The sequence below is a fragment of the Tetrao urogallus genome (assembly GCF_951394365.1).
Source record: "Tetrao urogallus genome assembly, chromosome: 4".
Lineage (NCBI taxonomy): Eukaryota > Metazoa > Chordata > Aves > Galliformes > Phasianidae > Tetrao > Tetrao urogallus.
In genome coordinates, this window is record NC_136817.1 from 22,748,122 (window position 1) to 22,772,622 (window position 24,501).

Genomic DNA, 24,501 nt, shown 5'->3' on the forward strand with positions numbered 1-24,501 from the left:
AGATTTTCAGTCTGTACAAAATATTTCATCAGAAAAAAAAATACCTATTTTTGTCAAGCTGAACCTCACCAGCTGAAGAAAGAGAAACCCATCAGTTTAGGTAATTCTTATAATATAGACAGGATGATAGTTTTGCAATGCAATAAATAGCTTAAACTTGGTGCTCTTTTTTATGTTTTCATGAGTAGAATGGCCTCTCTTTTGTACCTGACATGGGACCTTATGGATCTTCAGGGCTTGTGAATCCTCCTATGGATCTTGTTCTCATCCAATTAGACTGCCCATCTGCCTTGTAACTTCATAAAATGCTCTTTTCTTTGTTGAGTCTTCGTACTGAATTATGTAGCCCAAACTGAAAATTGTCTGTGTTGATGACTTGGCAGGTCATTAGGCATGTGGTTTGATGGTTCAATCAACTCATATGACTTGAAGAACATAAGGCTGAAACTGGCTTGTAGTTCAAAAGATTAATTTGTTTTTTCTGCCATTTAAAGAAACCATGAATCTCTGGGATACTCTCATCATCTTTACCTAAGAGTTCAGGAGACAAATTCATTATATACTCTGCATGAAACCTGTTGAAGTACTTTAATGGAAATGTCCTAGTATGTTTTGACTTTTATTTCAGCTAAACAGATTTACAGAATGAATACCTACTGAATTACTCCACATTTAAATATGTAATAAAAAAGAGAATGTTGATATAGTCCTCTTCTATAGAATTACATCTTCAGAATCTAATTATCTTTCGAGCTGTCCAGTGATGTAATAAGATTAATTTTTACTAATAAAGTCAGACATTTAATCTCTCTCACTATCAAGAACACCAAGTGTTTTATTGCAACTGCTAAAGGATTTAGCCCTGAATTTATGTAAATATGCAGAATGGCTGGTTTCCATCAACCTCTGAAAGATGCTGATTTCCCATTTTTGGAACATTTTACCTCTGGGCAACTGTGATACGTTCTCACATTATCATCTTATATATCTTATATGAGATAAACAAATTTGAATAAAATGTAACCAAACCAAACCTTAACTCCCACCCCAATCCTTTCCCCCATCTACAGCTATCAATCTCTATCCTACAATTGCTAGTTGTCTTTAAAAACATCTGGGACAAAATGTAAAAACAATAAATGTAATTGAGAAGACAATATATATTACTAAGTTACAGTTCTAACTGGATAACAAATTTGTCTCATTTTTAAAAATGTTTCAGATTTGAAATTATAAAGTGGGAAAATTCTGACTAAAGCAGCTTTTAAAAGATTGCTCTCCTGGTTTCCAATATTTGTTTTGCACTTAATTAGATATGTTAATAAACTATGATGTCAGTGAGCTGTCTGTCTCAAGTATATTCCAGAGACCAGAAAGAAAGACTGCATTTTAGTCTGTCTTTAGCTTCTGACAGTGAGATATTACCATCTGTCCTCCCCTGTGAATGAGTAGATAGGAGAAGAAGGGAAAAGTGGCCAGACTGATATTCTCTTTGGTTTTGCTATACTTTGCTTTTTCTCCTCTGATAGCAAGCTCATTATTGTCCATACTCCCAGGGGTGCTTTCAGAATCCCCACAGGCAGCTGCCTGCTACTACCTATTTCTGGAGTAAGTCTGTTTTATCTCTGAGTCTGCCCACCTCCAGTGCAGTGGCTTCCCTACTGTTAATTAAAACATCATGGTCAAGTATTTTGTTGCATCAGCAGAGAGTCAGAAGTCCAGCCTCAGTTGTCAATGACAGCTCACTTATCAAAACTGTGATACATACAATATCTGTACACTACAAAATTAAAATATGCAATAAGAACATTAGAAATGATTGATTCAAACATATACTTTTAAATTTAATCACTCTTATTATCAAATGTTTTTGCTTGTTTGTAACACTATTTTGTTTTATATATGGCTTAATGACTTAAATATTGAAATTCATGAAAATGTATTCCATATATTCTCTTAATATTAAAAATATATCAATAAATATTTGTTTGATATAAAACAATGTAATTGCAATGCAGCAAACTCTATGCTGCTTTTCCTGGCTTCACTCCATAACTGTTGTAAAAGATTAGCAACAAACGAGCAGACTGCTTTCCAATGGTCTCTGCAAAGGGCTGTTTTTCTGTGCTGAGTGCTCATCATAGCTTTTTGTAGAGTTTTATCTGTGTTTATGCTGTACCATGCTTTACCTATCCATGTGGATATTGTGAGGCTACTGCATATGAATCGCCATGTTATGATGAGAGCATTTCTATGAATAAAAACACAGATAGAAAATTGTTATGGAATAGCTAACAAACTGAGAGTAAACATGCCTGCCCAGGCAGTGGAAGAGAAATTCAAGTTGTTTTTCTGCCCGAACAAAATCAAAGATATTAATTTGAATCTCTCCTTGAAGAGGCCCACTTGTCTCTGCAAACTGTGAGAACTTTATGAGGTAAGCTGATTTAGCTCTTCTTTTAGCTTACCCTACAAGTGAGACTGACTTTTTAACTTTGTAATACTCCACTAAATCTATACTCTAAACAGTGTGAGCTAAATGGAGGGTGAGATCTTGATCAAGGAGACTGGCATCAGAATTAGTGGGTACTTGTGTGCTTGCTCAGGGTAGTGGAGGAGGGAGAGCACTGCACCATTCTGGTCACCCTGGGCAACTTCCAGGTGAGGTGCTGGCCTGCATGAACATCTCTGTGTCATGGGCAGTATGTACATACTCTGTTTCTGTCCTTGAAGAGGCAAAACCTGGTGCTCAGGCCCTTGAACTTGAGTTTTCCACTGGAATACTGCAGCATTTTCTGAAGAACAGTATCTTTTGGTAGGGATAAAGGGGACAAGGAGATCTCTTGATCAAGATAAAGCATTATGCTTTAATGACTTTTTTCTTTCCTGTTATCTACATGCTACTACTAAAATACTTAATGTTGTCTTAAGGCAATTGAATAGTATGATTGAATAGTATGATATAGCAATGGAAAATTTCAGAATGGAAGATGAGTAAAGCTATCAAACATTGCAGTCAAATAAAAGGAAAATATTTTTCTCCCCCAGTAATATTCTCTGAAGTCCTACTGGGAGAATGTAGCAGCCAAATTCCTCTCAAGTCAAGGGTGTTCAGGATTTAGCTTTGGCTTCTAGTGGACTCCACATAGATTAAAAAAAAAAAAAAAAAAAAAAAAAGTGAACAAAAAAAACCCCACAAAAACCATCAAATAAACAGCAAAAGTCTCTGATTTGCCCTGTTTGTCTGAAGTTGCTGGAGCAGTAAAGCTAAACACTTTGGGGATGTGCAAAACTGGAATAAAAAATCTTTAGGAAAGGAGGGAAGGCCAAAGCAGGAAATAAGAAAAGATGAACTTTACTAGTGTTTCACTAGAACGTGTCCAAAACAGATGATGTATCAACTGAAATTATTTTTAAAAGTGTAAATTCCAGTAAAAGAGGACTGAAGATATATAATATAATTGAAAGAGAAATTTCAGTCAAAACTTTTGTTGATTTTAGTCGAATGGATTAAGTCCTTAAAATCAAACTAAAGGAATCAATGTACAATACCTAAGCAAACCCAACATGGCATGATTTATCTTTGCAGAAATGATGAATTAGGTATTAAATTATCATTTGATTTATATCAAGTATTTCATTTACACTATATTTCTCAGAAACAAATGTTTTTCTTTCAGAAAGTAGAATGGAATTTACAGCAATTTGCATGAAGTTAAGCCCACAGCTATTAAAGTTAGTGAGAAATTTCTGTTAACTCCTGTCAGTCACTCCAGTCTTTGCATTACATACATGCTGATATGTAACAGTAGAGAGCTGACATGGGAAGTGTTTTTAAAGGAAACTCAAAAATTAGTCATGGGAAACAATATTTTCTTTAAAGCAAGTCTGGCTCTTTTTTGTAGTTACCCATGAGTCCTATAAATAGTAAACAGCGGAAAATGTATTAAATATCATTATGACTATCAAAATTGAATGCATTTAAATGAAGAAGTGGAAGTTATTGCTTTGTGCATTGAAAATGATAACATAATCTTGTCAAATTACCAAGAAATTTGTTTACATTTGGCTTCTTTCCTGCGCAGTTCTGTTGCCTTTCTGGTGCAGACAAATCTTATTGAAAACTTCACCATGTAGTAAAACTTTTTTCATGTAGTAAAACTTCTTGCTTGGAAACAATATTCATTATGTTTTCAGCGACTGACTGTTCATTTTGCATTAATGGAAAATAAGAAACAACAGCAAAACGAAACTCAGCATTGTAAAAAGTCCGTTAAAAATTCAAGGAAAGAAATTCATACTTATTTCTGTGTATAAGTAATAATTGCAGGGATGGGCTTAAATTATGTTCAGTACTTTCCAGAGCAGAGCATGGTGAAAAAATGAGTAAGCCCACTAAAACTACCTAAAAGGAAGTAGGAGTTTGTGACTGTTTTTTCTAATTCTGCTTTTACCTAGAGCTGAATTTTCTCCATTAACGTTTAGATTTAGTGTTTTTTTTTTTAAACTGAAATACTCCTTTCTTCTTTCCTTTTTTCTTTTCTTTCCTTTTTTCTTTTCTTTCCTTTTTTCTTTTCTTTCCTTTTTTCTTTCCTTTTTTCTTTTCTTTTTTCTTTTCTTTCCTTTTTTCTTTTCTTTCCTTTTTTCTTTTCTTTCCTTTTTTCTTTCTTACTTAATTGCACAGATGGATGTTCAACATTAGTCTGATTGTGGATTATTTGAGCCAGGAGAGATTCAGGTTGGACATTAGGAGGTACTTCTCTAAGAGAGTGATCAGACACGCTGTCCAAGGAGGTGGTGGAATAACCAACCCTTGAGGTGTTCAAGAAATGTTTAGATGTTGTACTGAGGGATATGGCTTAGTGGGAAATACTGGTGATATGTGGACAGTTGGACTGGATAATGTTAGAGATCTTAGAGATCTTTTCTTCTTCCTTAGTGATTCTATGATTCTACTATTCTATTTTGGAAAAACACTTTAGCACACTTAATTGTTAGATATTTTTCTGATAGATTAAGCTTAGGTGACGTCAGGGTTTTTGTCAGAGGACTCCAGTAAGAGTGGTTGAATTAGATAGCAGTGATAATGCATACAGCTCAGAAAAAAAGGGTGAATGTAGCTATTAAAGACCGAAAACAATCTGGTCTGTTCCCTTATTATAGTGATTATGGGAAAGATGGGAGGTGTTGGGTGGGGTCTGGAATAGTTGAACTTTTTCTATGAGTGTGATCTTTTTGCAGTTGTGATCTTTATCTCATTTTGCAGTGAGTACTATGGAAAATTTTTAAACCTCATAGTTGAGGAACTTGCAAAACCAGGTAGCTTTTGGGTACAAAATTTGATAACTTGAAAATAAAATGTAAAGCTTGAGACAAAAAAAAGAAGTCATTACACATTTTCCACTTTAATTCACACCAAATATAAATACATTTTCACAGCATTTATTGTTATTCAAACATTATGTTTAACTTATCAATATGAAGTGTCAATGTGATTCTAGTCCACAGCAGATATTTACGTTATGAATGATGACTTGGTGGTAAATAAATATTGTGTTTCATAATCCTTATTGATCCATTTGATCAATAGAAAATGACTTTTGTAAATGTATGAATCCATGGGAATTGCTTATGCTATTTTCACTTCTAATTAAAAAAGAAAAAAATTCTAAGGGACAAGTAATTTCCTGTAAACAAGGAGATTTTTGTTTGCTATGTGATTTACTGAAGCTGTAGGCTGTGAAAGACTAGACGCTAACTAGTGCTGACTTCTTCTTTACCTTTGTAATGTCATTTTCTACTTGATGTAGGATTTTTGAGTCACCAGCAGTTTTTTTTCAAGGGTGCATATGGGAGTCTGCTGTTTAACATTATTTATGTGAAAGAAATGGATCTTATAATAAGCAAAACAGTTTTTAAATTATTTTAAAATGTTAGAAAAAAGTATTAATAACTGGAGGCAAATTACATATTAAAAATTGTGCCATACTGTTTGTGTTTGTATGTTTCTCTCCTGTGCAATGAAAAAGGGCAAAGTAGTTGGAGTAGATATTGTGATCAAATCTTAGTAGGAACAACTTGAATATCATTCCCAGGGAAGAATTACATTCTTGAAACACAGACACATTTTTTAGAATAGTATGTATGCTGGGTAGACCCTGGCTGACAGCAAAGCACCCATACAGATTTTTGCACACTTTCCCCTCACCCCTTCAGCAGAACAGGGGAGAGAACAGGAAGAGCAAACATGAGAAAACTTGTCAATTGAGATAGTTTAGTAAGTAATGAGGTTAAAAAAATAATAGTAAGGCAAGCCATGCTAAGGCAATATCTAACCAGCCTCCAAGCAGCAACCATCTTTGAAAGACAACCTCCCGACCCACTTCCTTCTTCCATTACCCAGTTTTATTGCTAAGCGTGATACTGTTTTTAATGGAACATCTCTTTTGTCTGTTTGGGTCAGCTATCTTGGCTGTGTTCACTCCCAGCCTCTTGTTTACTCCCAGTCTACTTGCTAGTTGTGCAAGTGTCTTGAAATTTGTTCGCATAGTCAACTTCAACTATGTTTTTGTGTTTTTCTCTAACATTGTGAGTTTAGAGGCCAGTCACATCTGCTTTTACATCTGGAAATTTATAAGAGAGCCAAGCAAGCTGGAGAATGTGTCAGTTCAGTTATTGTCTTCTGCTGGCTCCTCCATATCAGTATCCCCAGAGCCAAGTGAAAAAGAAAATTTGGACAGAAATGCTTTCATTTCCCATCCAGGTTGAGCTAGAGCTCCTCTTTCTCTCTTGAAAGAGGGATATTTTTTTCCTGCTTGTCTTCCTGTCATTCTCCTTGTACCATGTGGGAAGGTAAGTAGCACTTCATATTTTTTCAAAGAACAAGAAGTTTATTTCATATTATAACAACTCTTCTTCAGTTATGTGTTCATTATAATATGTTTTCATATTACAGTAAAATATAATCTGCCTAAAAGCTTTGAGTCAGGGGAGATGGATTGTCAAAAGCCTTTGTTTTACATTTTGAGTTGCTGCATGCCCAAATGTGCCACTGCATGCCCAAATGTGCCAGGAGTTAATGTTCTCAATTTCTGGAATCCCAGCAGGTTTCTTAAAAGATTTACTTCTCTTAAAGATTTACTACTTAATGTCACAGTAAAAAACTTCAGGCTTTCAAAGGAAAAAGTCTTTCATATGAAATTGGAGAGCTAGCTAATGGCAGACGGGGGAGACCCGACTTTGAAGGGTCTTTGAAGCTCCAGGAGTTTCATTGTGAAAATTTTTACTTGATCAGAAGACTGATTTTTATACAGTGGGCATGAAAGTAGGTTCTGATAAATAAAGTGAATTAAATCTGCTTACCTTTCTGTTTAACAAGATCTTGACTTCTGGTTTTTTTGTTTGTTTGTTTGTTTGTTTGTTTGTTTTGTTTGTTTGTTTTATCCACTTGAAAAACTCAGGAATAGTATTAAAGAGATAATAATACTAATTAAAAGGTGAACAATGCATCATTTTGGAAAAAAAAAAAACAACAACTTGAAGAACTTGACACCATTTGAACAAAGATAGAAAGCTTTCGAAATGACTTTGTTCATAATTACTTGATATACAAAAGCCTTAATTCAGGATGATTTAAATTGATAGAACTTCACAAAATTCAGTTATGCTTCTCTTCTTATACTTACAAGTTTGATCTGAGGTTATCTTTCATACAGTTCAGTGAGCTGACCTGACTGGCTTAGATCTACCTGCTCAGTGGTGGTTCTAGACAAGTCCACAGCATAATAGCAAATTGTTCTCCCCAAGGCTAATGGTGGGGCTGGTCATTTGGATGCTCTTTCCATGGGAAGGGCTTTTCTACTGCCATTTCCTTCCTGCAGGTGAGGTGGGTATGGGAAATTTCTTGCTTCCATGAGGAGTAATGCTGCCCACACTGTCCCATCTAATGATGGCAGCAAAAGGCAGCTGTCTGCATTTCCAGAGTTCAGTCACTTGAGGCACCTGCCTTGCACCTTGACAGCTGTCATATATAGTGATACTAAATGATAACAGGTAGCAGTTTTCAGAAAGCGCGTAATGCATAATATTCACTTGCTTACTCTCCCAGTTACCTGGTTGTAGTGTTTTTATCTACAGAGTAAATAGCAGATGATCAGAATATCTTTCAGAATATCTTAATATCACTCAGAGAAATATATTTTCAGTTCTAGCTATGTTGAAGAGCAGCTATATAGTCCAAATATCTGTGTAAGTTCATCTCTACTCAGGAAAGCTCTTAAGTACCTGCTGGGAATTGCTCTCCAGAATAGTACTGCCATGTACTAAAGAATGAATTCATCAAGCAAAATGTTTGAAGACACTTTGTGATAGTACAGCACTAACTGCTGATGTGGACGTAAATGGGGGAGATATTTTATGTCTTTTTCTAATTTAGAGTCTTAAAGTCACTGCAATCATTTCAAACTCCCCCAAAAACATTATCTTAATCTTTATTTCCATTTTTATTGGCAGGGGGTACTCAGATGATGAGGAGATCTGCGGAAAACACATGTTCTTTGACAATCAGCACTATTTTGGTTGTTGTGTATCAGCTTGATAATTTATTACAAAAAAGATTCAATTCTACAGATTCCTTCATTTTTAAAATGACTACAAATTCTTTCTTTCCTTTTCAAAGGCGTGGAAGGTATTCCTGTGTAAGGTATTCCCATCTTTGATGCTATTTCTGATTGGATTTCAGTAATTAACTTATTAGACTTACACTGGATGTGTAATACATTTCACTTCTTTCCAAACCAAGACCTATACAGTATGTTTGTCAGTTAGAAACTTAGTCTTATAAGTAGATTTGTAGAAGATATTAATTCTAAAATGCCTTTTCCTTCTTGCAGGTTTATTAGTGCCAACTGATTTCTATAATTATATATTGGTGTTCATAATTAATGCTGCCAAATATGATGTTATCATTTAAAATACATTAATTATGAATGAACTCTGTTCTTTAGAGAACTTCTTTTTCTCTTAGGCATAATTAGGTAGATTTTACCTCTGAGTAAGTTTAGTTCACATTTCCCAGCTTTTTTTAATTTTTTTTTTAATATACTGGACAATTTTCTGCATATGTAAACTCCTAAACAAATGCAGAGAAAGCATTTTTCTGTGCTTTAGTCTATTTTTTTTTTTTTTTCTTTTTGCATGTGAATATTCTTAGCAATGCTGAGAACTGGCCAATGTGAATTTTAAGCCCAGGTGTTCTTTTCTTTACTGCATTAACTCAGCTATTTCAGCACAAAATAATTTCTTGGAAGTGCAAGCTTTGTCAAATTTTGATAGCTGGTAAATACAAGATATTTATCTTAAATACAAGACTGTCCTATTCCCCTTTTATTCAGAAAATTAACTTTGGAACATTATCTGTTATTACAGTTGTGTGCAGTTTGGGCTTAGGCAAGTGACTTGCATTAAGCAAAGCACCAAGAAGTGAGACAAATTGTTTAGTGCTTCCTATCCATTATAATTAGAATAAAGAGGATGTTAGAAAGAGTTTCATACTGATGTTAATGGGAAAAACCATCTCAAGCTACCACTCTGCAGTACAGATTACAACTTGTGATGCAGCTGGGCCACCAAAGAATCTATGGCTGTGCTTCTACATCTTTTGTCTGAAAGACAGGGAAGGACCAGACACCCTAGCTGTGATAGAACAGCTTCTTAGAGTCTCAGAGCTGAGACTCTATGAGCTGAGAGCAAAGTGTGATATTCTCTTGTCAAAATTCTGGTGTCCAGCTGATAGTATGAAATTAATCAGAATTCAATTAGCCAGCTAAATGTGAACTGCACTCTTCCTGTTCAGAATTTCTTGGCTTGTTTAAAAGTCAGTTTTGGTTAGAGGCAAGTGATGGCTGCAGAAAACACATATGGTGTAAATTCTCAGCTGGTCAGACCAAAATTAAGAAGTCAGATAACCTTGAAGATACTGGCAACATTTATTCCTTGCATTCATTTTACTGTGAGCAAGAACCACAGTGTTTGCACAACTGAAGAGTACAGTACAATTATTAACTGTTAAGCAATTATTGATTGGTAGTGAAGACTACTGAGCCAGTAGTCTAAGGGTTAATATTACTGGACTGAGCATTATATGATCACCACTCTGATGGGACATCTGATGAGTCCTTGGTGTCTGTGTAGTTGTAAATCAGGTGAGGACAGGTCAACCAGCTTTGCTCCTTAGATTGAGCTAATCTTTAATGCTGCTGAGATAGTATCATCTGATTCCCCATTGTTTGAGGCTTTTAGACCTTCTAACAGCAGTATTTTTCCTCCTGAGTCCTCATGCTGCTGTCTCTGTATATCCACATTTAGACTTTGTTCTGTGTTTTTACTTTTTTTCTTTTTTACCTCACATAAGCTTTTTGCTTATTTACTTTCTATCATATCAGCAGTTTTCTGAGCAGACTGACCAGAGGTCATGCAGCTATTTTGCTCTAAATGGGGCTTTGGATCACAGATGGCAGTAGCCCTTGTCTGAGGTTGCATGTGAATGGTCTCCCCAGATACTTTCCTTTTTGGAGTTGTTTTCTATCTGAAGTTTTTGAGAAAATATTGATATTTTCACTCAAGGATTTAGCTACATTCCACTGAGTTCAGATAGTAAGTAGAAAAAGTCAAGAATAAATTTAATGTTTTGGAATTATGCAAGTCTTTCCCAGAATTTAGAACAATAGAAGCCATGATAAAAGAGTATGAATAAGACTTAGGATTTCCATTGTGTTTTGTTGTTCAAGGATGTTTAGAAACATCAAATAACTAATCTTTGAATAAAGTTTGTTGAAAATTGAATATAAAACATGTTCTACTATTCAGAAGCCAAAGAGCATTGAATGAAAATTATATGGAGAAAACTACTTGAGAGAAATCTCCAAAATAAATCAGATAGTATTACTTTAGTTATTTCCCATTTCCTGGTAAATAAGATTATCCTATCATGGACCAGCTTTCCACAAGCTATGCAAGCAAAAACAAAAAACGATCTCTCATCAAAGGATTTACTACCTAAGCAGAAAATTAGGTATGATAGGTAATAAAACTTCAGGACTTGATGTGATGTATTAGTTGTGCTTGATCTTCTTTATATAGCACAGGTAGTATCCTACAACATGAACTATCTAATCTGTATTTTCTTAGACATTAAACCAAAGATGTGATAAAGAATGAATACCTATGAATTTAATGTTAGAGTCTTGCAACCATATTTTCATAAGCTTTATGAATTGTAAACAGAAAACTCTTGGGAAGTCTGTATTCTATTCAGTGGTAGAACCTAAATGTTTGAGACTGTTGTCTTTGCGACAAGTCTGGCATATTTCTTTCCATGCTGGAAGAAATATCAAATTATGCATCATCGATGTAAATTCAATTTTGTTGACATTTCATTATATTTTTATATTTTAAAGCTGTGATGCTGCAAGCATTTAGACAGATGTGTACCTTGATTAATGTGAGTAGTTGTCACCTGACAGTGAAGTGAATCATATCAAGGTAACTTTCTACTCTAAAGAACAACAGTGAGTTCCTTACATAACACAGGTGTTTTACATGAGAGTAGGGTGGTCTTATGTGAGCAGGTATCTCTTTTTATTTGAAGCATAAAGATGTATGTGACTAATGATCTCTGGCCTGTACAGTACAGTTGTGCCATAATGTAAAATTCCAAGTCCCATTTTTTACCTAGAAGTCTTGATTATGACAATGAATATTTAATTGATGATGAGGGAAGAGTAAAACAACACTTTTGCATTTGTGAAGGAGACTATATATCAAAAATGTTTTGAATGCCACTGATTCCATTTTGATATATAGGCCTAGGTAATCCCTCAGGATTTTTTCTATCTTCTATTTTTCTGTTTCCCTCAAGGAAGAGGAAAGTAGGATGTCAGGGTTAGTAACTGCCTGTATGTTTTTCTGTTTACTAATAATATGTGAGACTAAAATAACATTTTGTATGCTGTCAGGGGCTTTCTCAGTGCAACTCTTAATCTGAGATGGTGAGGTGGAATGTATAACAGAAGGAAGAAGAGGCTGAACAAGGGCAGAAGTAAAGCTGAAAAGGAAGCTAATGTCTAGCTGGCTCCAAAGTGAAGAAAAAAGCAAGTAGTCTAAAGGCAGCAAAGAACCATTTAAAAAAAAAAAACAAACTGCTGATAGTGTCGATGCTTGTATTTATAAATAACACAATGCAATCTCAAAGCTTGCTGTTTTGTAGTGCTGTTTGCAATGTAGAATTGTTGTGTCCCTGTCCGCAACACAATTTCAGCCCATAGAGCCCATGGCAGGAGCAGCTTCCAGCTTTCCACAGCTCTGTGGGTCCAGGTCCTAGCCAAACCTTAGTCTGGCTCTATCTCTAGTGCAAGGGCTGGGACCGTCTCAGCGGGATGAAGCCTGGCTGTGGCTCGTTGTCCCCATAGCGTTCAGACAGGGAAGTAGAAAACAAACTCTGGAGTTAATTATCCCATTCATTAATTGGAGCAAGCTTACCCTATGCATAGTAGAGAACTTCAGGCTATGTTGAAGCCTGTCACCTGCTCCAGCCTCAACAAAAGCTGTAATGATAGGCTTACATAACAGTTCAATAGAAACTATGCATGCAGTGCATAATCATAGGAGCACAGGTTTGAAGGTGAGGTCAAGAAGTCATGGAGTCTTGCAAGTTCTGTTTCAGCTGCTGAGTTGATTTCCAGCTATATTATGTTGCTAATAGTTATTTTGGCTTTTTAACTACTCAAACACTTAACTAATTTTTCATCCACTGTTTTAAAAACTGTGAAAAGTAAAGGGGAAAGAGAGTATCTTGACAACCTCCTTGTGTTTGTAGAAAGAGTTAATTCAGGTCGAACTTAGTAATATATAACTTTCATTGCAAATCTGATGTCCTTCGAATACTTTGATTAATTTCTCACCGACTATTTTTTGATCTTTTTTTTTAAGGTTTTTTTTTTTTTTTTTGAACTATTCTGTAAATCAAAAGCAATGTACTTATTCAGGTCTTTATACTGTAATATCCCTCGCTGATGTCTGAAAACATTCAAGATGACTAAAAAAACCCCACTTTTTTCCTATCAATCTTAACAGTGGCATTTGTGCAACAGATTACAGTAAAATTCTAAATGAGGAGTTCTTCTTTGGAGTGTAGAGAAACTGGGAACTAAAGTAGTTCTGCTACCAAAATGGCTTCTCATTTTAATCAGGCTTTTTCAAATTATCTGATATTTCAAATCTTTTGTCCTTTCATTCGCTTGCTAAAAATTTTCTTGAATTCTGTCTCAATGTAATATTTTTTTTTTTAAACTGAGTATCTACAGAGCAGGGTGAAAAGTGTGAGGAGACATTTTGCAAAGAGTGGAAGACAGACTTTTTTCCCCCCCAAATCAATGAGCCCTTACATGCTGCTAGGAAAGTATAGATTTTCAGGGGATTAGGTTTGTCTAAATGTGTCACCGTGACAAAAGCAATGTATTGTTTTAAAATTTAAATATTTTGTTAAGCTATTACACATCTTGGAGACTGTAACAGTGATTTGAAAATGAAAAGATAAAGCACCTTCTAGTGTTTTGGTTTTTTTTTTCAGAGCTTAATTTTCTAGCTTTTTGACATTGAATTACAATACAATCCAGTCTTATTAAATCTCTGATTTTAGCTAAGCAGCCTAGTTTTTGAAATTTCTCCATTAGCTCTGTTTCTAGTGGTGACTGTTGAATAATGCACAGAAACGACAAATTCTGTGACTTTCTGTGAAGAGGGAATAACATTCTTAAGCATACTTCTGTCGAATAGCAACTACTGGAAGTACAAAATTAAATTTCAGACTGCAGAATTTGATTTCAGTGTACTGCACCAGAGTTTCTAATATAACTCCTGTAACACTAACTCCTTGGGATGAATTTCAGATAAAACAGGAAAATTGGAGAAGTTAACAAGCATGCAATAAAAACAATGCCAAACTGATAAAACCGCAACTTGAATTTTCCCCATAAACTCACCTGTTCGTATAGTAAGAAGTTCTTACTATGCCCTAAAAAGAAAAAGATTCAGTTTAGTAGTAGTAATATGCTCTGTGTCAGATTTCGAAGACATGGGTTTTGCAGACCTGGGACTGCCTGGTATATCAAGGTTTATGTTGAAAGGTCTTTGGATTTGGTTACTATTTTAGTTTAGAGCTGACATGGGGGAAAAAAAGTTGATAGATAAAATGTTCTGTGGTAGTTTGGGTTGCTTTTAATTTTGCTTGCTGCCACTGTTAGTGCTGTGGGATATGGTGAGAGATTTATTGATGTTTGAGTTTCACATGAGTTCAGATGATAAATAACATTGCAGTGCTCTCTGGAGGAATAAACACTTTAATTCCTTCCTAAAATCCCTTTTCTCACTTTTGCTTTTTGGGGTAAAATAAGGGTACAGACTGAGAAATTCACTCAAATAATGCAGTTGAATTAAAAAGTAAAATATTGATGACAATGTCCAACTCTACAGCTGAAAATAGTAGAGGTTAGGGATATAACATATAATCCATTATAGTAGCTGTTAAAAATTAGAGAGGTGACTAGTGGTAGGTTGTAAATAGACTTGAACTGGATATGGTTTTAATACATTACTCAAGTGTGTTATAATTTAAGAGAAACATTCACCTTTCCTGTGGAAAAATTTATTAAGGACCTGTGTAGAGTTATTAACACTGTAGAACATGTTATAACATACTGAATGTATTAATGCCCTCAGACACAGAGTAATTTGAAGCAAGAATACACTGCTCCCTGTACTCCATCCCTCCCTAACCTCATTTAGGGGCTTGTAGCCAAAAGGGGAGCATCTCTATTTGGAGACTGGTTCCTTTAGGGAGTTTTCAGTGAACCCTTGCCTTCAGAATAGGGTGAGTTATTCTTTTCTCTTTACTGGCTTATGACTATTACCTTTCATGGGTCATCCTGAAGCTGGTTGAAGGTGATTTCATGCCTTTCCTTGCCTGGTATGCCATGTTAACTAAATGAAAACTTTATGTATGCTGCAGGTAGCCTTTAAAATATTAGAAAGGTAGTATACTGAAACATTTAAAGCAGCATAAAAGCACGGAGACAAGAACAAACATAGATATTCAAAGGCACTTTGGAGCTCCTGTCATAGATCTTTAGATCTAATTATTCTCTGAACCTTTTAAAGCAAGGGCAGTTAAATTCATGGAAATTGCTGGATATAATATTTTTAATTACATTGCTGACATTCTAGAGCAGGAAACAGATTTTCCTTATTGTTTCTCAAAAGAGACCTTTTTGAGACTTGCTTACTGATACATTATGGAGCTGTTCTACTGTGACTACCAATGACCCAAACAATCTCTTCTGTCTTTATTGCATTGGTTTGTAGATTGCAAAGCAAATAATAAAGCAATTGAATATTAGTGCATCAAAAAAACTGATGTAAAACTTTGTACAGAGTGCTCTGGGAATCAGTGATTTGCCAGTAGAAGAGATCTCTGTAAAAGACTGATGGATTAAAAATGGATGTCAGTGTTAGCAGGTGCTACAAATAGTGAGGTTTTTCTTTTAATGATTTCTATCTTATTATGAATAACAAAAAGTCAATACTAGAAGAACAGTGCATTCAGAGTAAGCCAACTTTTGTTAGACAAAGTTGAGGTTGAGCTTATGTGAGATAGTTAGCATGAAGTTTCAGTGCATTCCTTGTAGAAGACTTCTGTGTGTAAGTAAAATTGCTTATACTGTCCATTTCCAAGTAATGAATAATTCATGAACTTCAGAAAATCAAATGTCTTTATATTTGCCTTTGTGCCTTCTAAAGTTCTTCCCTAAGTCTCGTTGTTTCTTCTGGATTTCTCTGCAACAGAGCTCTGTGTACTTCAAGTGGTAGCTTGGTGCTGCAAATAAAAGAACACTTCTTAGGAATGGCAGAATTTTTATATAACATTGTTAAAATACATTGCTCTGGAATACTTGAGGACAAAAATCACCAGCATAGGTGAACATTCATCTCTGAAATTGTCTGGAAGTCTTGTGATTGGTTATTTTTCTTTCCTGATTCTTCTCATGGAGACAAATAGTTGATTAGATGACAACCAGAATTCTGAAAGAAAGGGAGTAGGGAGGGAGCCAAAAGGAAACTAGAATTAACAAGTAATTAATGCAGTAGTCCCACTGGGTCATTTAATAAACAGGATCTCAAATAAATGGTTATGCAGAAAGGGTCTGCTTTTGTCAGTAGGAACCCTTGTGCTTATGCCTGCCCTCTGGGCATTTTAAAATGCAATTGAATCTGTTTTCCTCATGGATGGCTTAGGAAGGGAAGAAATTTAGTGGCTGGAAGAACATAATTGGGGATTAAAATGTTAATGAATCTCTCATTTTGTGGTGTTAATGCATTTATTGAAATATAGTTATTGATTTGATTATACTAAGAAAACAAATTGCACTAAAATTGAAGTCTAACTCAGTTTTGAACTTTAGAAATGCAGATAGGTTTTTCACCTTCAGGAAAGAAGAAAATCTGATTTCAAAGACAGGAAATTTGTTGGATTATGGCTATAAATTTATTATGGATGCTTTTGAAATGCTAGTGGCATAGAAATTGCGGAGTACTATTATTCTCCAATGTAATTATAATGGGCTTGATTGTATAATCTTACACATCCTAGTAATAAAACTTGCAGAAGTAGATATGGTCTAACTCAAATCCACATAGACTTAAATTTTCTGATAACACTGTTAAAGGAAGTAGATCTTCAGAGCTGCTGTATAATATAAGCACAGTTTGAGATGTCTAGGGGATGTAAAGATTCAAGCAACGTAACTTAACAAATGATAAGACTGCATATGATGTTTTATGTGTAGACAGCAGACATTCCATTCATGAATGGATTTTTTCATAGATTTTTCTTCCCTGAGTTAAGGAGACAGCCTCCTTGGTAATGACTTGTTTATACAAAGTGGCTAAACCACAGCCATTCAGCTTGCATATGTTTGAGCACTTAAGATGATAAGTAGTAGCTGAGGAAGCAAAATCTCACTCCCAACCTAGGTGTCAGTCCAGGATATTGTGTCACAGCTCTTCAATTATTATTGCTAGCAGGCAGCGAAGAGTCACCTTCTATTTACTGCTTTCTCTAAGTGTGCTGACTGGCAAACTGGCTACTGACCACCGCTCAGCAGAATGCACTGCATCACAGATTTGCAGAGGTCAGTGATCTATTGCTTCATGTTTTGTGCAGAGCTGCAGTAGGAACTTACCAGCTAAATGCTTTTTTTTTTTCTTTTTTTTTTTTTTCAAATATTATTGATAGGTATAATACAGACTTTGCAGGAAGGAGAAGCAGACAATTTGACAGTAAAAATTTCCTGTCTTAAACATCTGAGTTAGAAATGGTTGAGGAAAATGTTGAAAACTAGAACATGTTTGAAAACAGCATTTTGAAATTATATTCAGATGAAAAAATGCTTTGGAAACATTTCTTTCTACTGTAGTTAATTCTGCTTCCTCGGTTTTTTTCCTGTTAACTACTCTTTTTTACTGACTGATATCATTTTTCACTTGGAGAAGTGTAATAAGGCTTGAAGTATATTCTGAAAAAAGCTCTAGGAGAAGATGAAAGTGAAGCAAAGATCCCCACACAGTGCTCCTTCTTTAATGGTAAGCAAAGACACTGAACCAAAAAAGAAGGAAGAAAACAATGTGTCAAATATATCGAAAGATCAGAAATGTTAAATATTGTATTTTATTTCTCAAATTACCAAAAATGTGATTTTTTTTTTTTTTTGTGGAAAAATGAAAGTTTAAAAGAGCAATGCTAATATAAAGAACATATTTAACAGAAAAATATCAAACAGGAATTAGTCACACAGTTTTAAAAACTTAAACTTAACACAGCGTAAAAACAGACTTTCTCATCAGCATCACAGGACTATAATAGCAGGGAACTCTACATGCTGACCAGAAACAACATTAAAAGGTTTTAGAACAACTCTAGAAGGCAGTTTTGAGCCATGCTCTTCTGCTGCCAATGGCATTCTCCACACTGGGCACTGAAACATTGTTTGATACACTTCTGTTTGGGAAATGATACCTGTCATTCTTAGTTTCCTGTTACGTTCATCATCACATCTTTGGTAAAATGTATTTACCACTTCCCAACTGCACTTTTCTTTCTCTTGGATTTCCCTTTACTAGATGGTGAATTATTTATTTATTTATTTATTTATTTTTCCACTATTCCCATTGATGTACTGTAAGGTTTCAGCTGAGACATGATTCCTTATAGTGTCTGGTATGATGCTATGTTTTGGCGTTAGGAGAAACACAATATTGATAATACTTCTATGTCTTGATTTGTTGATGTGGTGCTGTATAGAGTCAAGGATGTTTCAGCTTCTCAAACTGTCATGCCAGCAAGGAGAGGTGGTGCACAAAGAGGTGAGAGGGGACAGAACCAAGGATATCCTGTACCATGTGGCATCATGTGCTAAACTATAAAAACTGTGGAGAGTTTGCTGGGCAAGCTTCAGGGGCCAGCTAGGTATTGGTCAGTAGATGGCAAGCAATTGCATTCTGTTGCTATTATTCTATTTTCCTTTTTTGTCTTAGAAAATAGTTTTTGTCTCAAGCTAAGAGATCTACTTTTGTTTTCCTATCTCTCCCCCACCCCACTGGGAGAGAAGTGATTGCACAACTGTGTGGCGCTGAGCTGCTGTCAGGCTGAACCACAATGTGTGTCCTTGCTTTTATGTAGTAAGCTGCACAGAAGAATAATTTCCACAGGAAAGGAAACTGTAAAAGGAAAGTTGAATCTATGTTCCTCAGAGTTTAATCTATATTTTTTTAGCACTGAAAATGTAAGAGGATGGTTTCTTCCAAGTACCGAGTAGTATGTGGTGCATAAAAGAAAACCATTATCTTTAAGTGAAGATGTGAGATAGTTTTGGCAGCCCCATAGAACAGGGGGTTATGTCTGTGCCTTTTTTAATAATCATAACGTACATGGTTGTGGTGTTAATATTATTCACCAAGGCTCATGGTTATGCCTTGAGGATAAGTCCCTAAGGAAATACTGCTGACTTCTCTCTGAGAATGGCAGTTCCCTTAAGAGGCAAGCTGCATGAAGTAGGGATGAGACCTTTTTTAATGATGTATTATCTCGCTGAGAAGTGCAGCTCAATTCAAGTAAACCATTGACTATTTCTCCCATGATATTATTTACATAATAATAAATTGAGACAGTTATGAATCTGAATTTGTGACACCAGCTGCCTCACCTAGTGCATTCCTCCATGTTTTTAAAAAAGACTAGATTTGAGCACAAGTTTTTATTAGGTCTCACTGCTTTTGTTTTCAGAATTTACTAATCTTATGACAACTCATCCTGAAGCTAACCCCCCTTCTCTGACAGTGACCGGGCTTACAATTAAGGAGTTAAGTTTGAACACTGCAGGTTTAAAACAACACTATGTGCTGCAGGTAGGCTATGTATTTCTGCCAAACAGTGCTAGGAATAAGAGTTGATTGAAGTTGTTTTCCTGTGTTTAAACACCAAATGGAGAACTGGTAAATCGCATTTCGGGAAGGATACTGTGGCATACAAGTACTTCTACCATAGATGACCAAAACTTAAGATGTCTGTTTTGGAGGAAAAGTATTTCAGCTTAAAGTAGTTTCTAGTTTAGATCTAAAAGGAAAAGAGAAACTTCAGTTGAAAACTGCTAGCTGAGCTAGCAGGTGACTCTTATGCTTGTGTTCCTTGGACCTCTTTTAATGGCATATGCGGACTTCTGGCTTGGCTTGGCTTTGCTTTATATAGGAGAATAAAAAAGCATTGAGAGGTTACCCAGCAAGTATCACTGAGTCTGACTGAATGCTGTTCAGTGAGAAAACTTAGGCTGTTGGTGGGATTTAACATGAAGGGACTCAATCAGGCTGTCAGTGTAAGTAGAAAATTGAAAGCAGGATGTTCTGAATGAAAATACTCATTGCAGAGGAAAATAGCTTCACTCTTTTTTTCTTACTAGTAGGTGAAAGTATCAAGATATAATATGCACAGTACTGTGTATAAGCGTAGTATATTGAGTAACTAAAATTAATTTTAGGTAGTAATCGTGTTTTATTTTCTTATTTTTTCAGTTAGTGTGTGCAAGGCTTGCATATAAGGAATGATATCAGATAACTATTACAGATGATTCATTAAGTCTTATGCTGATTTCACATGAAAGCTGAAAGCCTTCTGGTTATTCTTTTTTGGAGGATTTTTTTTTTTTTTCTGCATAGATATTCTGTAGATTGATAATTACTCTAACACTTTCAAATGCTTTAGGTTCTGGTGTTCTTTCCTTCTGCATCTCCATGGTTTTATGAGTGTATTGTTTCTAGAATAATTCCAAAAAAAACATCTAAAATGTTACTCATTTTTAGGCTGAATTATTTACATCGCTAACGTATGCCAGTGCTGCAAATGCCTCTGGTAATTTCTCAGGTATTTTTCAAGAGAGAAGATATGTAATAAGTAAAATTATGTAATCTGTAAAATGAATTTGAATCTATTTACTATGTATACTAACATGAAAAAATGAAAGGAATTTTAAAAGACAAAGTGTATCTTCATTCATTAAAACTTAGAAAACTAGCTTACTGTCAGGTTTTTTGTCTAGCAGTAGTTCAGATGTTTGAATTAAATACTAAATCTGGCGTGCTCTATGTCTTGCAGTATCATCTGATTCAATAATACTTAAAATCTAACTTTGATTTGGGGCCTGTTTCAGGGGTGCTGATGTCAACAGTGCTTTCTTTGCTATGCTTCAGGTCACAATATCTTTGTAGTGTATAGACCACACTTCTAAGTATTAAGAATTTTTGGTTATACTGTTACATGTTAAAGAGAGGAAGGAGCTTTCCTTTTTTTTTTTTTTTTTTTTTTTTTTTTTTTTTTTGATCTTCAAGGCTGAGCTTACATGGGAAAAGAAAATGCATGGCAAACTGAATTACCTTAAGCAGAAAGGAAGAAACACTTTTAAAATTGTGTGTAAGAACATTTCCAGACTGCAGGTTGAGGAGGCACAGCAACAGGCTAGGGAAATAATTTGTTTCATCTGAGTAATTGTGAATATATTAGAAGCCAGCTCTTCCTTAATTTGAGTTTCTGCAGCCTTTATAAAGGTGAGAGTGCAGACTGACAGGCTGCCCATTGTGTACAAGAGGTGTCAGTAGGCAGTGGTCACATGAAATGACGACATGGGAAAGAGGTGAGGTTATGGCTTCAAGGTGTTATTCAGAAAACCAGGACCTGTGCCCTCTTCTTGAAGAGGAAATAGGGATAGAAACTATTGGATACTGAGTATCATAGCTATTAATATTAATGTACCATTTAAGGTTACTTTTCAGAAGTGGAGAGCTGGGGGAAAAAGACTTCAAATCTGCTCATTGACTTTTTTTTTTTTTTTGAGTTTTTGAACTTGATTGTATTCCCTCTTTACTAGTACACATTGCAATCCTTAAAGGGTTTATATAACTGAAGGATATTCTTTTTATATAACTGAAGGGTATGCTTTATGGCACAAGGAAGCAATTTTGTCTCTTAAATGAGGCAAAAACTAAACTCTGTATATAAATGAAATGGGACACACTGATTGTTGAATGTATATTCTATATTGTATTTAATATCCTGTATCGACTTCACTGAAATTCTGAGTTAAACAAATATGCTTAACATTTGGGTACATACTAGATGATTTCATAATGGTGCATGAATTAAGGAGAAAAATCACTGAAAATATTATATTCAGGTGTATTTCTTTCAAGTACAGCTTTTTAAAGTATCTTGCACAAACAGTTGAGATTAAAATGATGCTTTTCGTCAGGCAGCACATTTTCCTTTTTTGAAGTGTTTTTCCTTATAAGTATTCTTACTCCAAATTACATTTTGTGGTAATTTTCCTATCAGTTTTATTATAACGTTACTGTTTTTCTGCTGAATTGAATATTTAATTTTGTATGTATGCACATATATTGTTACAAGAATTCCATTTAAATCCTGAGTTTCAAAAAAGAGACAAATGGTAATGGGTTGGTTTTATGCCAATGCTAATCAAATACAGCATATTAGTTAACTTGCTTGTTTATACTGTTTCTGGCATGTACACAAAGCCTCTATAAGATTAATTTAGGCATACTGTATATGTACATATTTCAGTACCTGAGAGCATTTACTACTACTACTGCACACATACACAGAAGTATTTTATTCACTTATTGGTTCCCAAGAAAACACTACTGCTTAGCAATCATTTACATGAATGCAGAGCTCCTTAATGGGGTCAGGACTGAGGTGTTGTTTGTAATGACTTGAACGGAGATCTCCAATCTACAGTACATGAATACAGAAATGAAAATGTTATAAAGAAAAATAGAGGACTGCTAAGTCATCTGTTTTAGAGAGGCAGCACTTTTTTTTTTTTTTTTTTTTTTTACTGCATTCAACAGTCTGTGTAGTGGACTGTGTTACTACTTGGTAACAGGACTTTTTGGTACTCCTGGTTCATTGTTTTAGCCTGCAGGCCTGAGCTGCTCCTTACTGAAGCAGTTGTGCTCAGTTAGTTAAGTGGCTGTTCAAACACAGCTTAGCAAGGGGCTGTCATTTCTGCTCAGCATCCTTGATATGCACTGTCAGTAACTTCCGACAGGGTTGAGGTTATGGGTGACTTATGTAACCTCAGTGTAGAGCTTTCCTGGCTTCGTGTTATCACAGATAAGCATTGGGAAATGATAATAATGCAACCAGCTCTACATAAAAGAAAGTCTTTTTTGTAGCTCATCCCCTTTATGCTATTAGTTGTTTTACTACTCGGTATGTAACATTAAATATACTACCACCTGTCACTAGAGGACATTCCTGTAATTATTTGGCCCAGCTATATTGCATATATCAAAAATGTCAATGTCCTGCATCACTGTTACCTGTCAATGAGTTGACCTAGAAGGGGGTGAATGCATACTTGTCTTTTTGACCTGCTATGCAGAATGATTAAAAACAGGTGGTATATTTGCATAGGTGAAACCTTCAACAGAAGATCTGAGAGGCATGTGAGTGCAGGTGCCTTTTTAACTGAAGGTTTAGAGCAATTTCCTGAACTTATTGTTTTTGATTTAAATATAGAAAAGTAGAAGAAGAGTTTGAATCTTCTGGTCTTTGATTCTCATATTTCATGATAAAATTTTCACACGGGTATACAAGATAAAAAACTATCATGAGAAAAGGACATGTCCCAGTAGTTACACCTTTTTACAGAAACGTCTTTGATAAACACCCAGAACAGAATTCCTGGACATGAATCCAGGGAGAGTCATCTGGAAAGAAATATGTGACTAATTTAAGGACAGTGGATTTCATCAGTGTTGATGATCACTTAAGCAGAAAAATACTCACCATGTTTATTTTGGTGACTTGTATACCTTGTATACAAGAATTTCTTTGCTTCTCTGGATGATTCAGTTATCGGCTTCAAGATCATCACAGGTATTTAGAGGCCAACATATTCATAGACTCGGTCCAACACAAGGTTTAACTTAGATTCTTCATTTTTCCCTCATATTCACAAATATAATTATAAGAACAAGTTTACGAGGCCTGCTCTGAAAGTAATACCTCCTATTTTATCATGTTGGCACACAACTTCAGAGGCAGATGCTTAGTAGTATGGCAGTAAAAGTTGAACCTTCCTACCAATATTATATTACATTTTCTTGCTTTGTGACTGATGGTAGCAAAGAGACAGTCTGACAAAGTGATGTCTCACATATAATGCAAAGATATAATTCCTCCATTTAGAAAAAACTGAACCACTGACATTCCTTGAAGCTAACGACATGTTTGTAGGTAACAGCCAGTTAATGTTAGCACAGTAAATCAAGACATGTTCTGGATGGTTGTGCAAACTTTTACAAGCACAGCATGCAGGCTCTTGTTCTTTGCTGTATTTATTAATGGTAAAAAGTAATGGTCTTGACTATGTTGACAAATAGTCTTTTGCAGCTGACAGCTTGCTATATCAAATAGAGTTACTGTGCTCTTATCTTTTCCATGAGTTTCCTGTGCTCTTATATTTTCCATGAAAATAAATAGGCAGCATTACTTTCAGAGTGACCAATGTATTTCTGTGCTCACTCATGGTCTTATGTAACTTTAACTTCTGACTTTTTGGGCTATACCATATTGTTTTAGAAGTAAGGATGAACTTCCTGCCAGAGCACATGGCTTTTAAACAACTCATTCTCACATTTATTTTTATTTTTATATGACTCCGAATTTATCTTTGCTGCTTTGATTGCACTAGCAGGGGCTAGTGAAGCCAAGCAATAAATAATAAACATTATTCATTAGAGGAAATATTAGAATTACAAATACCGTAGATAGAAATGAAAAGAAGACATCTCTCACAGTCAGTGGTCTATTAAAAC